Source organism: Mycteria americana, chromosome 21 (genome assembly GCF_035582795.1).
Source record: "Mycteria americana isolate JAX WOST 10 ecotype Jacksonville Zoo and Gardens chromosome 21, USCA_MyAme_1.0, whole genome shotgun sequence".
Lineage (NCBI taxonomy): Eukaryota > Metazoa > Chordata > Aves > Ciconiiformes > Ciconiidae > Mycteria > Mycteria americana.
In genome coordinates, this window is record NC_134385.1 from 5,560,544 (window position 1) to 5,574,078 (window position 13,535).

Genomic DNA, 13,535 nt, shown 5'->3' on the forward strand with positions numbered 1-13,535 from the left:
GGTGTCCTTGGCTACGTACACAGAACAGATCCGCATCCGCACCACACACACAGCTGTACGGAGATCTATGAATCGGACTAAATAAGCCTTATGTAGGGTGGTATTGCACAACCGTAGCTGAAGGCTCACCATACATTAATATTTGATGTAGCCTTGTATGTCGATAAACGCTTGTTTGTAGCCAACGTTTTGATACCAGTTTCAGCGAGGGCAAACTCATCACTTTTTAGATGTTACTCTTTGCATTCAGGCTTTAAAAATAAAGAAGCTCGAACATCAAGACTATTTACAGAGCTCCGTCTGGGATGAGGGGTTTGGAAGATACTTGGACAGAAGTAATTAAGTTGTAGAATTTATTTAAAACTGGGGCAGGAAAACTGTCAAAAATCACAATGTAGAAAATAATCTTGTACTAACCAGAGAAGACCTGATACAATAATGGGCCTTCTTCATCCCTATATTTTATAAATCTAGTAAAACTCCTAGAAAAATATAATAAAGAAATTACTTTCTTATAATGCTCCCTATCAGTAAAATCTACAATAAAACCAAGATAGCCCAATAAAGGAAAGAAAACTGTGCAATTAAAAAGACAGCAGAAACTAACTTGAAACATTTTGAAGAGCCGTAGTCAAGCACGAATGTTCCCCATTTGTGATTGCTTTTCATCTTTAACATTTTAAGACTCAGAAACATTAACGCAAAAGAAGATACAGCAAAACTAAGATGAGTCATTCAGTCCCAAGTCGTAGATTCACATTTATGAAATGATAAATGACTACCATGCTGGCAGAGATAATGGTTCATAATTAATATGCTACCACCCAGGCCTCTGTGCTTTAGCTTTAGACAGGGGATCCACAGGCAGAGGAGGTCAGAAATACTCAGGTTTTGATCTCGTTTCTGCCACTGAACCACAGGGCAGCCGTGGGAAACTGCTTCATCATTACTGTAGAAAACCAGCTTTGGCTTTTAACATCCATCTTGCCTTAGTTAGGAGACCAAAAAAAAAAAAAAGAAAGAAAAAAGGCGCAAGTTCATACAAACAAATAAAAGCATGAAGGCTAAATGGGTGGACGGGGGTTCACTGTATTTCTCTCCACACCATCAGACCTAATGGGAAGAGAAACATTTCAACAGAAATCCTGTTTCAGATGCTGCCAGGTTGGTTTCCCATCATGTGAGGATTTCAGTGTCTTTATATGAGGGTAAATATGAAAAACACAATGGTGCAATAAACCCAAAGACTGTAAATCAAGTAACAACACTGAAGTTCGCAGCCCTTCTGGCTAAGCCTCCATGTACCAGGAGGCAAAATTGCATTTGAGAAGCAGCTGGCATCAAGAAAACCATCTGATACTGTGCTGTTCTGGGAATAACCAACTTACAAATCACCCTTCTTCCCCAAAACTGAATGGGAAACCTAGCAAAGCTGGTCATTTAATTCAGTGTAATATGTATGCACTCAAAGCGAGCTGGCATTCACAGCTCTGCGCATCCCCAGTTTCTTGTAAGATTTGGCAGCGGTGTCTAACACCCAGCGCATTAGATCTGCCAGTCACCCTTCTGACGTTAGTGGAGAACTGAACTGCAATTTAAACAGAAACAAAAAAAAAAAAATTCATGACTTCTCGCAGGGCACAACTAATCTGGTCTCAGGAACTGCTTTGAACACTTACCAGTTCAGACACAAAAATCATTTGCCTGTCCTTTGCTATGATGATGACTGATGATACTTTACTTACCCATCAAAAGCTATTACTCACCTCAGGCAAGTAATATTTTGCAAGGCTGAACTAATACCATTACCAAAAAAACCAGCCTCACCTCCAGGAACCTCATCAGTCAGGGACTGAAATGAACTTTCAGAGCCTGCAATGGAACCGTACCAACGCCTCAAGAGAAAGTGTCAGTAGCCACCGGCAAGCACTTAACGGCACAAAGAAGACTTAAGTGCGCTCACTATCTATGTCCGTGAAGGAAAAAAAAAAAGATAAAATTCAGAATTGAGGAATCCAGGCCCTACCCATTGTACTTCCCACTAATTTCTGGTTCTCAGGAAAAGAGAGAAAAATTGTAACTACAATACAAGGAAAATACTGCTCTGAAAGTTCAGAGGGGGCAAATGGTCTAGGAAAGGAGAGGGATGCCTTGGGCTTGCAGCACGGGCTGGAACGGAGGAGAAGCAAACACTTTTTGTCTTAGCTCTGCCGCAAGACCACCAAGATAAACTACTGTGGTTTTCGGGAGTTTGCCATGTTCATTTGTACAATACAGCCCTTCCAAGGTTACCCTAAGTACACGTTAATGTATGGATTACGCTTAGGTGTTATTGTGCTGAGAGACAAAAAAACAGGCACCATGGCAATGAGACTTAAATCAGTTTATATAATCTCACAGCAATATTGTGAGTTTACTCTAAACCCAGCAGCTGATCCTAGTATTAAGCCCAAACCAGCATCGTAGCTCATAAGCTGCTATCTCTTGGTTTCTTGACACAGTTGTGTCAAAAATACACACCCGTGCACATATATTTATTTCAGCTGTCAAAAGAAAAGCAGCCACAAAGGCTGTGGCTGCTCGCTACGTAAACGCGCTTTCTGCAAAGTGCCCGTCTTACACACAGACCCGTTCCCTGCCCAGCTGACACACCAGCCAGCTTCCCCCACGGAGCACACTGCAAAGCAAGTGCTCAGCAAGGCAGCGGCAGCACACCGGATTGTGAAGGCTGAGAGTGGTGCTGCCTCACTTCTAGGCTCACTATCCCCATCTGCGATCATACTCACTTTGCTACCTCTCTCTTTAGATTTATGTGACATCGTGAAGCCAGCAAGGACACAGCCTTTCTCCTGTCCCTTCTGCTGCAGGAGATGAACAAGGCACTCAGTGCTACGCTGGAGAGCATTTCGACCTATTCTCAGCAGAAGGGAAGGGACACGAAAGAAGGTACAAAATCTCCTTCCACGTCCATGGAGTTCACACGTACTGTTCGTTTACTGAAAGCAAGGAAGAGAAGCACACCTTAACTTCATTTTTATAGCTTTCATAAAAAACGTTTGGTGCCAAGCTCCTCACCTCCTCCTGCCTCTGAAGAACAGTAGCTCTGGAGAAGGCACCCAGCCACTGACAAAGCCCTGCGCAAACCTGACACTCAATGGGCTCAGCCAGGAGGCCCAGGGACGTCTCCTCGAGGCCTGAGACCGCGACACTGCTAATCCCAGTCTCGGGGAACCACCTGTAACCACCGTAACACTTGCACGCACTCGTGAACTTCACCCAGTGCCCACGCAGAAATCATACCCCATAAAAACTGTCACGTTCAGAAGAAGCTCTGCAGGAGAGACCCAAAGCACTCCCTAGCAAGATGCTGGAACTTCTGCCATTTCTAAATCTGATCTAATTTCTACAACAACAGTGCAAGATATAAATACTTTCCATCACTCCTAATCAGAACTATTTTAATTCAAAACTTAATGACCTGTAAGGAAGCTGTAAGATTTGTGATTCAAGATAAAGTCAATTTTGTGACAACATAAAAATTGCAGTGCTGGGGGAAAAAAAAAGTGATTCTTCTAATGGAAAACTAAAACTTCAGTCACACACTTACATGTTTAAATAAGACACAAAGAATTAATTTTGCAATAAAACATGCTCTTAAAGTGGAAGTAGTTAATGAACGCAATCAAGAGGAGCACACCATTACCCATAACGTTTTGTTGTCCTCCAACATTTATGACACCTATAACGGCTGCAAGTTGGGTGTTGGGTCCCAGATAGACGCTTTAAAGGGATGTCAAATGTCTGCATTAGTTATTTGAATTCCTTCTGTGCCGAAGCCACTTTACTACATTGTACTTTTCTGAATACTTATAATTTTGTGGGGAATAATTAAGGTTAGTTATCTAAACTCCAAATGACTGGTGTTAAGGGAACTAGTATTAAACTCCAGAACTACCAGTACCTACTCCACAAGTTTTTCATGCATCATACTGACACCAACAGCAATTGCTCCACATTGAATAATGCATGTCAAGTATTTCAAAAGCAAAAAAGTGCACAGAATTGACAAAGCAAACTTAAAAAATACAAGTGTAGGCTTGTCTTTCAGATCCATTTGATGCTGAAGTCAAGAGGCAGAACCAGCCAGAGTGCCCATATTCTGTATACATAATTGTGCAACAAAAATTGCAAAACAGATTTTTCTTCTGGTATTTGTTTTCTAAATAGCTTGGCATAGTATGCAGTCAAATTGTTATCTGCAGATTTAGCATTACTACAGAATGAAGGAATTAAAGTAAAACCTGGCACAGATGGCCATATAAAAACATCCAAACTTCTTTCAATTAAGCATCACATGCCTTCTTTGTGTTAAATACAATGACAAATTGTAAAAATACTGCCACCCCTGTTGCAGAAAAGGTTAGGTCAAAAATGAATCTTCTTAGAAAAGCATCTGAGTCTGAAAAATGAAGTGTTTAGTCACGGAACTACTTAAACAAAAACCTAGAGAAGTATTCTTTCAGATAATACAAAAAAAAAGCACAGCTTGCACACATACATAAGCCATTTTCCACCCCTCCTTTCCCACCAGAAGTTTCAGCAAGTACAGATGGATTGATATCACAGTCATGAACGGTGAGCGGGGGAAGAAAACGTGCAAATTTCGTGAGCAATATTGCTGTTATTGATCCAACAATGCACTTAAGTATATGCTTAGTCCTATTTGATTTCCTAAAGGGTTTTGCACGTGCTTCGGAGCTTCACTGAGTGTGCCCAGAACAGCACGCTTTCTTTACTTTATCATCCAACTTTTCACCTTGAAAACTTATAACCCTAATTTCCAGCTTTAAAAAAAATAGAGAAAAAAAACTCACCCACAATCCACACAGAAGTACCAACGTTTTCCAAACGTGATTTATAAACATCTTGTGATTTATAAAACAAGGATAATAAATGATACCTTGGGCTCTGATATCCCTGTATCAGCTTTAGAACAGTAAGAGTTACAAACCAGAGTCAAGATGCTCTTTTTCTCCAACAACCCAGTACCATCCCCGATCTTGCCATGCCTGCTCTCGCAACTGAGTGAGCCAGAGCAGCTGCAGACCCTCTCCAGGCATTTCAGAGGCAAGTCCTTCTCAATACCTCTTCTGTAGCCAAGGGTGACCCGCTGGAAGTACAGAAACCTGCACCTGGTTTCAACACAAGTGAAGGACAACAAAAAGGACTGCTGAGCAGGTAAGGGCCTTGCACTGTTTGAAATAAAGAAATGTAAAAAAAATACACCTTTATGGGACTGACCTTTTTCCTATGTGTTTACTTTATTTATTAAAAAAACCTTAAGAGATCCATTCCTATGCTATCTCATTTGAAAAGCTGCATTATGCCAAACTTGCATATATTCCGCCCCCAAAGTGGACATAGCTCCAGCACCAACTGGGAAACTGGAGCCCAGGCTCCAGTGCGTGGGGGCAGACAGGACGGAGCACAGGCTTCCGGGTCCTGCGCCACGCTGCTATCCCTCTCTAGCCATAAAGACATCCTCCGAACACAGCACAGGGAAGAAAGCATCTCCTTAGAGCCACGACAAGGGCACGTGAGTTTAGCATTAACAAGGGAAGTGAAGGCTGAAACTACTGTAGCTCACCCTGTAAATTCACTGCAGCTATCTTCTCCCTGCTCCAGCATTCTCACCATTCATGTTCCAGCTTCTGGGGACACCATAAAGTAGCATTGTGGAGACCAAATACGAGGAAGCAGTCCAAAAAAACAAACAACATCCCAACAAACTATGTGCAAAGAGAAAAGAAAGGGTCACACAAAGACATGGAGCAGCAGGAATGCAAGAAGAGCTGCCATATGCTATTTGAAGCACCATTCTGATGCAGGTTGGAAGACACAGCACACCCCTGCAAGCCTTCCAAAACTCCTGTCTCCACCAACCCCACCACAAAGAGACAGATGAGCCACATGACTTTTAAGAGCGGTGACTATTTCCATGCCTGGGATCATCTGATGTGCCAACGGGACCTCAGCTCTGCACTGCCCTGCTGCCAGCCAAACAGCAACACACGAGGAAGCTTTGATCTGCCTCACACCAGCCGAGAATGAACTCTGCCACTGCTTATGTTCAGGTTTCTTGGTTAAATCGCATATTTTGTTTGGTTTAAAACCTACAGCATAAATAGGGTCATCGAAACAAATCCTATGTGGTTCATGAATACAGCTTCCACCTCCGTTTGTTTAGATCTACCCAAGCTTTTATCCCATGATTTAGCTGGATTCAATCAGAAATAAAAAAAACCAAAACCAAGGGGTTGAGCCAAAAGATGCTAAACCTAGCCATAAAACATCCATTCCTTGGAGGTAAAGTATTTTGCCAATAAGTTGAACCATCATCTGGAAAGTGATCTGCCAAATTTAGCAAAGCACATCTGCATGCATACCTCACCTGCGGAGCACAGTCAGTGCTACTAATTAGGAAGGACGGGTTTGGTCGGGTCTCTGTTTGCTTCCACTGCTAATTGATTCCACGTGCCAGAGCTTTCAGCTGCCAGCCTTCGTTAACAAGTAAACATTTGGTCATTTTTCCCCCCAGCCTCTAGTTTTTCAACCCACTGTGCTACCTTCTTCCCTCTCCTCTACCTCTAGACAACACCCTGCTGGCAGGCTTGAGAAAAGGCTGAAATAGATTAAAAATTATAAACTTTAATTTCTAGAGGGAATGTTATAGAGGAGGGAGGGAACAGTGTTTGTCTGGGGAAGAAGAACTGGCATTGCAGCTCAGGAACCACCTTGTTATTCCACAAAAAGACTACAGAGGTCCTGAGTAACTGTTGCTGTGGTTCAGTCTGGTTTTCACCCAGTTTAACTATGTTTTCCTGACATTCAAATTGTGCAATTCTGATAATGGGATTTAGGCCTCCAAAACCCTTTCCTGTGCAGAAGTGAGGCATGGACTGGCACAGGAAGGCTGAAGAGACAACACTCCACACCTTCATCCACATCTCCATCACTGTCTCCATCACTACCCTGGGAGAATCTGATCTCATTACCCATCTCCCACTGTCAGGCTTGCAGCCCACCACACTTCTCACCTCTCAAAAAATACCAGTGTTCATATGGAAAAGGAAATGGGAGTTACACTGAGGCTTTACCCCCAAATTCATATCCCCCCTGCAAAGGAATATATCATCGTACCTAGAAGTGTTTAGACTAAAAGCTTTGCATGAAGGTAGAAGTGAGATAAGGGAGAGCCAGACCTCCTGCAGATAAAACGACACCGTTTTAAGCCAACCATTATGAAGTAAAATTGCAGTTGCAGTTTTAAATACATTCTAGATGCTACTTTTAATAATCAGTCTAAAGACTCATGCTCCTGCTACTGCCTTAAAATTCCAGTAAATAAAGAATTGGTGGTAAAAAGTGCAGACAAATAGCACGGCTGAGGCAAAGAAAACACGCCCTTGGGCCACGAGAAGTCAGTCGGTCAGGAATCATCTGCAGAGCACATCTGTTTGTAACCACTCACCCTACTGCAACTTACTTCTTATGACAATAAAAACCACAAAGGCAAGATAAATTAACTCTGGCCAAGAAAAATGGAACTGGCCCTGCACAATCTGCCCAGTAGTTGTGCCCAGTTGTACTCGGCAGCTCAAATTCGGGCTCCGTTTCCACCTCTGTACTCACGATGAATTACAATTTATTATTTCACACGCATTCAGCCTTAATGGGATTATTTGCAATGTAAGGTGCAATCAATTTTAGGCCAAAACTAGAGCACAGAGGCCAAAAATGTCCTCCATTTTAATTGCATCTGTAATTACTTTGTAAGACTACAATCCAGCAAATTACCCAGGGGACTCTTACTAATTATTATTACATATCTTACACCGCCAAGTAGAAATATTCACTGAGGAAAAGACTGTCCCCACCCTCAAAAATATATAATCTAAATAGATGGGACAAGGAACAGTGAGGAAGCAAAACACTGACGCTAACGAGACCACATCGGACTGTTGTTAATTGCTGCATGGTAAGAAGAGTTTGCAGCATCAAGTACCCCTTTTCTCTCCTTTTACTTCTGTTTTATTAGATAAGACAGGAACCAGAGCGGTCTTATGCAATCTGGCACCAAAGATCAGAGCTCTTTATCCCTTAATCCCAATTACAGACCAACGCGTGTATGTTTTTGTTTCTTTTTTAAACTTATCTGGGCGATATTTGAATAAATTAGAGTAAATGTTTTCATATTAAAAATCTAATCCAATTCCTTGCGGCACCAAGCGTCAATAAAACTGTCCTAATCCCTTTCTTCTGAACACCAAACATCATTAAGATTGCCCCATACCGATCTTTACCCGGAGCACTGATCAATACTTTTAAAGTGTTATATTTAACCCTCTATTTATCTGGCACTGGCCTTCCCTCTGTTCATAAAATCTTGATATCATTAGTTCTAGTCTTTGAATTTGCTGTCAGAAAGTTTGATGATGTTTTTTTCCCCCTCATGTAAAAAAACCTCTATTTTCAAACTTAAATTTTTCTGGTCTTGGGTAAGTCTCCAAGTTCTCTTTCTATTGCACTGTATTTATATATTTTTAAATACTTTTGAGTTTTCACACTCCCCAGACGTTTCCACCAGGGCTGGATAACCCCGATTTTCTCAACCACCTCTTGTGGACCCATTAGAAACGGGAAAAAAAAAAAAACAAAACAAACCAGAAACTGTAAATAGTTTATAATTTCGCTCCGCAGCCTGTGAGCAACTTAAACTCGTCTTCTGAACGCGTCCTTAGCTGAGCTTTAGCGTGGACTTTCCCCTTTAGAGTGGTTTAAAATACACTTTCCCCACCCAACTGGGAGCTTTAAGCTGAGGGAAACCCTGAGGGGTTTCCTCAGCACCCAGCGGGGAGGAGACCCCCGGAGAGGGGCCCGTTCTCGCCGGGGGCCGAGCTACGACGGGAGACGGGGCTGCCCCTCGCCCCGGAGGCGCCATTTCCCCTCACAGACCCCGGGGCCGAGACGGGCCGGGCCGCTTCGCCGTGGCGGAGCCCGGCCCGTCTCGGCCCCGCCGCCCCCCGCCACAAGATGGCGGCCGGCGGCTTCCCGCGCTCCCGCCGTCCCCCCCCGCCGCTCCCACTCACCCCGGCCCGGCCGCCCGATGCCTCTCCCGCGTACCGGGTCTTTTTCTCTTTAACTCCGGTAACAATTACTGCCCCGGCCGTCCCGCGGGAGGGAGGAGCGCATGCGCGGCGGTCCCGCTCCTCGCCGGTCCCGGCCCCGGCTGAGGCGGCGCTGGGGGCAGGGCGGGACGGGGAACTGGGATGGGGACGGGGACGGGACGGGGCTGGCACTGGGATGGGACTGGGCAGTGGGACAGGCAGGCACTGGGACGGGGGTGAACTGGGACGAGGCTGGCACTGGGACGGGGAGGTATTGGGACAGGCAGGCACTGGGACGGGGATGAACTGGGACAGGGCTGGCACTGAGATGGAGCCTGCACTGGGATGGGGATGAACTGGGACAGGGCTGGCACTGGGAGGGGCAGTCACTGGGATGGAGCCTGCGCTGGGACAGGGATGAACTGGCACGGGGATGGAGAGGTACTGGGACAGCTGACACTGGGAGGGGCAGGCACTGGGATGGGGAGGTACTGGGACAGCTGGCACTGGGAGGGGCAGGCACTGGGATGGAGCCTGCATTGGGACAGGCAGGCACTGGGATGGCTGGCACTGGAATGAGGCTGGTACTGGGCCAGGCAGGCACTGGAAGGAGGCTGGCACGGGGACAGGCAGGCACTGGGATGGGGATGAACTGGGACAGGCAGGCACTGGGATGGGGATGAACTGAGACGGGGAGGTACCGGGACAGGCGTGCACTGGAATGAGGCTGGCACTGGGACAGACAGGCACTGGGATGGGGATGAACTGGGATGGGGAGGTACTGGGACGGGTGTGCACTGGAATGAGGCTGGCACTGGGACAGGCAGGTGCTGGGACAGGACCAGGCGCTGGGATGGGACCAGGGGCAGGCGTGGGGCCGTGGGGGCACTGGGAGCGGGGCAGGCGTGGGTCCCGGGGGGCACAGCCCCACGCCTGGTGCTGCTCTCCCTGAGCTGGCCGGGGGTGAGGCCTCGGCGCACCCCTGGGGCATTAAGGCACATTCACGGGGATCTGGGAAACGGAGACGTAAATCGCTGTTACCACCGGCACCCAGCGCGCTGTGACCGCCATGGGCCGCTCCATTGCCCTGCCTCCCTCGCCGGTGATTCAGATAAAATATTTCCCCCTCTTCTCTGCATTTGTTAAACTTGTTTTTCTTCTCATCTGAGAATGTTATTTTCCTTTGTATTTGAATTTTGAAACAATAAAAAAAACAGCGGTAGGGTTTTTTAATGACGCTTTGGGGTTTTTTTTTGCCGTAGTAAGTGAGGAAGGAGCACGAGCGGGCCCCAAGCTGTGACAACTTAAATGGAATGGGATTTCAGGAAAATAATAAATGACATTTGAAATGGCCCATTTGAAATACACATCGTCATAACCCCTCGAGTGAGGCACATAAAATACCCGTCTTTAAAATTAGTCAGAAAACAAACACATTTCTCACCTCATCTGCGTCAGCAAGTTCCAGTTACGGCCCTAATGCTGCAGATGCTCCTGCCCGGTGTTTAAGCGCTTGCTAGGTCCAGGTTTCCTTGCTAGGTCCAGGGAACGGTGAGGAGCTGAAAGAGTTATTTATAACGAAACTATCCATGTTTATTTAGACTCATATTTTGGTTTTAATTGCAGTACTTTTAAGTTTTGTTGAGCGATCCCTGTTTTGGGGCTGCTCACCCTTTTTTCTCACTGCTTTGACCGATTGTTTCAGGACAGAGCCCACCCTGCGCTTGCCACGCAAATTTATGCTTTCCCTCCTCAGAGCTCACGTACAGGTTGCGGTTCCCCGGTGAGACGGGTCTCCCAACCCTAAATCAGATCTTAGGACTCTTTTTGAGTGCATCTGGGTAGATATCTCCATCCTAACGCTGGCTTCTTTCTTGTCTTTAATTATTCAAACAGAAATATTGCTTGGAAATACTGCAGAACTATTGCAGACGTTCCACTGATTCTTCCTCTCCGGCCATGCAATATTATTATTATTTTATATTATTATTATTATTACCATTATTGCACTGGCTTCACAACTGCTGCCAGTTACGTCCCTGCGGTTTCACCAGCCCGTGGTGCAGCACCGTGATTGCAGCAGCTCCAGGCTGGGAAACACTTAGATGCCAGCACCGGTGAGCCGCATGAGCCGAAGGTTTTGATACAAAACCTACACTTTTATGCAAAATTAGCAGGGGAGACTCACTCGGTGATGTTCAGACACCCCTGAGACAAAAATGAACATTAAATTATACAGCAGGCACGTGCCCAGCACTGCCCGTTGCAGTGCTGGTGGCAGAGGGGTGCTGGGCATGGCGACCCGCGCTGCTGCAGAGACCTGGTGCAATCACCGCCCTGCCGTGGGGGGCACTTACGACGCTTCAGCCTAATGATTGGGAATAAGATGTCCCCAAATGTCCTGGAAGTTCCTGCTCCGACACCCCAGGCCACACATCTGGTGCAAAAAGGTACCTGGGCTGGGCTGCAAATGGTGGTACCGGCCGGGAGGATGAGCACGCTCACGGGGCGGTCGCCCTTCCCTAGGTCTTTCCCTACATCGTGTAAGACACTGCAGTGCTCCTGCAACGGGTCGGCGGGGAAGTGATGATGCCCGTCACCCGAGAGCAGACGGACCCAAGCCAGTATTTCCATCCTACAGGTAGGGAAACCGAGGCACGCTCTGTGCAGGCAGCAGGCTGAGGCTTCACATCGTCCCTGCCCCTCCAAGGCACCCGGGATTACGCAGCAAAAGGAGAAGGTGCCATGGAAATGTCTGTGTTCCGATTTTTTCCTGCTTTCCAGACACGCCTCAAATAGTTTTGTTTTTCTCTTGGACAAAACATTGAGCAAGGGTGGAATTAGGAAAGAATAAAAGAGAGCAAGAGATTCCCGATGCGCTCCCTTCCAGCGCCGTCCTGCCAGATGCCACCTCCCGAAGCTGCCGAATTCAGATAAGAATTTAGCATAACGCACCCAAAATGCTGGGGAAAGCAGCTCCTCTCACCTGGATTACAGCGGGCCGTTTTCTCCCACGGAGGCCGGCTCTGCGTGAACCGCAGCACGCCCCGAGCTGGGGGTGGTGGGGAAAAAAGGGTTTTGATTTTCAGTGCCGCTGTTTTGCCTTTTTAAAACACTGCTCGCTGGGGATTTGGGGATGATGAGCGGAGGTGCCACCCCCCGGGCTCGAGACCTCACGGTGCTCGAGGGCTTTGCAGCCCGAAGCAGCTCCCTCGGGGCAGGGATGGGGCAAACGTGCTGGTGGGGTGGTGATGGAGGGGTGGTGATGGAGGGGTGGTGGGTGCAACGCGGTGCTCTCAGGATGGGACCTGGAGCACCTCAGCTGTCAGCAGCCTGCGGGGCTGTTTCGGGGGGAGTCTCAGTCCTGGAAAAGAAGCAAGAGATGCTGGGATCACAGCCAAGATGGAGACACAGGGACCAGGAGAGGTTTGAGGACCCCCGGGCCTGCCCACAGAGCCCACCAGCACCCGTAGGCAGAGAGGCTGAAGGCAACGACCGTCATCATCTCAGCCTTCAACTGGGGGCACTGGGCACGATGGGGACCACAGCTGATTCCTTGGAAGAGCCCATTCCCGCCCAGCCCCCGGCCAGACCAGGGCCCAGGGGACAAGGGGCTGCAGGGAGCCCACAGGGACTTGGTGGCGGCTGGAGTCGCCCACCCCACGGAGGCAGGAGGTGGAGGAAATAACGCCTTTTATTTTTTTTAATACCAACTTCCCTACCTTCTGCAAACAGCGCCAGCAACCCCTTTTACGTGCTAAATCCTGCTTTAAAGCGTGCCTTGCTGAAGGCTGCCTTCGCTGCCTGCCTTTACGGCAGAGGAAGAGAGCCCCAGCCGAGATGCGCAGAGGCAGCGGGGCGAGGGCGTTGCAGCTTGCTTTGCTCAGCAGCTCGGCGCGTTTTGGGACAGCTACCCCCTCCCCACCACGTCCACCCCACGGGAGCATCACCAGGTCCCCCCAGAGCAGGATGCATGGGGACACAGCCCCAGACAAGCCACTTGCTGGTCCTGCTGCCAGCACTGGGGCCTTCCCGCAGGAAGACGCTGGGGTATTTGACAGCCAAGGACGGGTCATAGCCCAGAGCCGGTGCAAGGGTTTAATTTTTCACCTTCCTGATGGCTGCAGCTGATGAAATCTCCTCTTCAGGAAGTCGCTCTCCCCTCGTTGCTCCTACCACATCCTTTCTGAGTGGGTGCCCAGAGCAAGCTGTAGCTGCCGTCACGTGCGTGCGGTGGCACAGCCGGGTTCCTGGCTTTGTTTGTTAACTTCATGGGAGCAACCAGAGATGTGGCAGCCTCAAGCCGGCCGAAAAAAGGACTCGGGAGGCTGCGAAAGCAGCTTGTCCTGGGGATGGGGTAACGCTGCT

General features: G+C 47.7%; 1 protein-coding gene across 6 annotated transcripts in view; it reads right to left on the reverse strand.

Annotated features, from left to right (window-relative positions):
* LOC142419397 (lethal(3)malignant brain tumor-like protein 3) overlaps window positions 1-9,290 on the reverse strand; it is a 52,410-nt gene extending 43,120 nt beyond the window's left edge. For 2 of the 6 annotated variants that reach the window (XM_075522350.1, XM_075522343.1), the window contains exons 1-2: window positions 9,150-9,278; window positions 5,648-5,789 (exon numbers count right to left, since the gene is read on the reverse strand). The gene's annotated coding sequence lies outside the window, so the exon portion shown is untranslated. Of the gene's footprint in view, window positions 1-5,647; window positions 5,790-9,149 lie in introns of all 6 variants that reach the window. The other 4 variants (XM_075522351.1, XM_075522344.1, XM_075522342.1 and 1 more) reach the window with 3 other exon arrangements.
* Window positions 9,291-13,535: the final 4,245 nt, after the last annotated feature.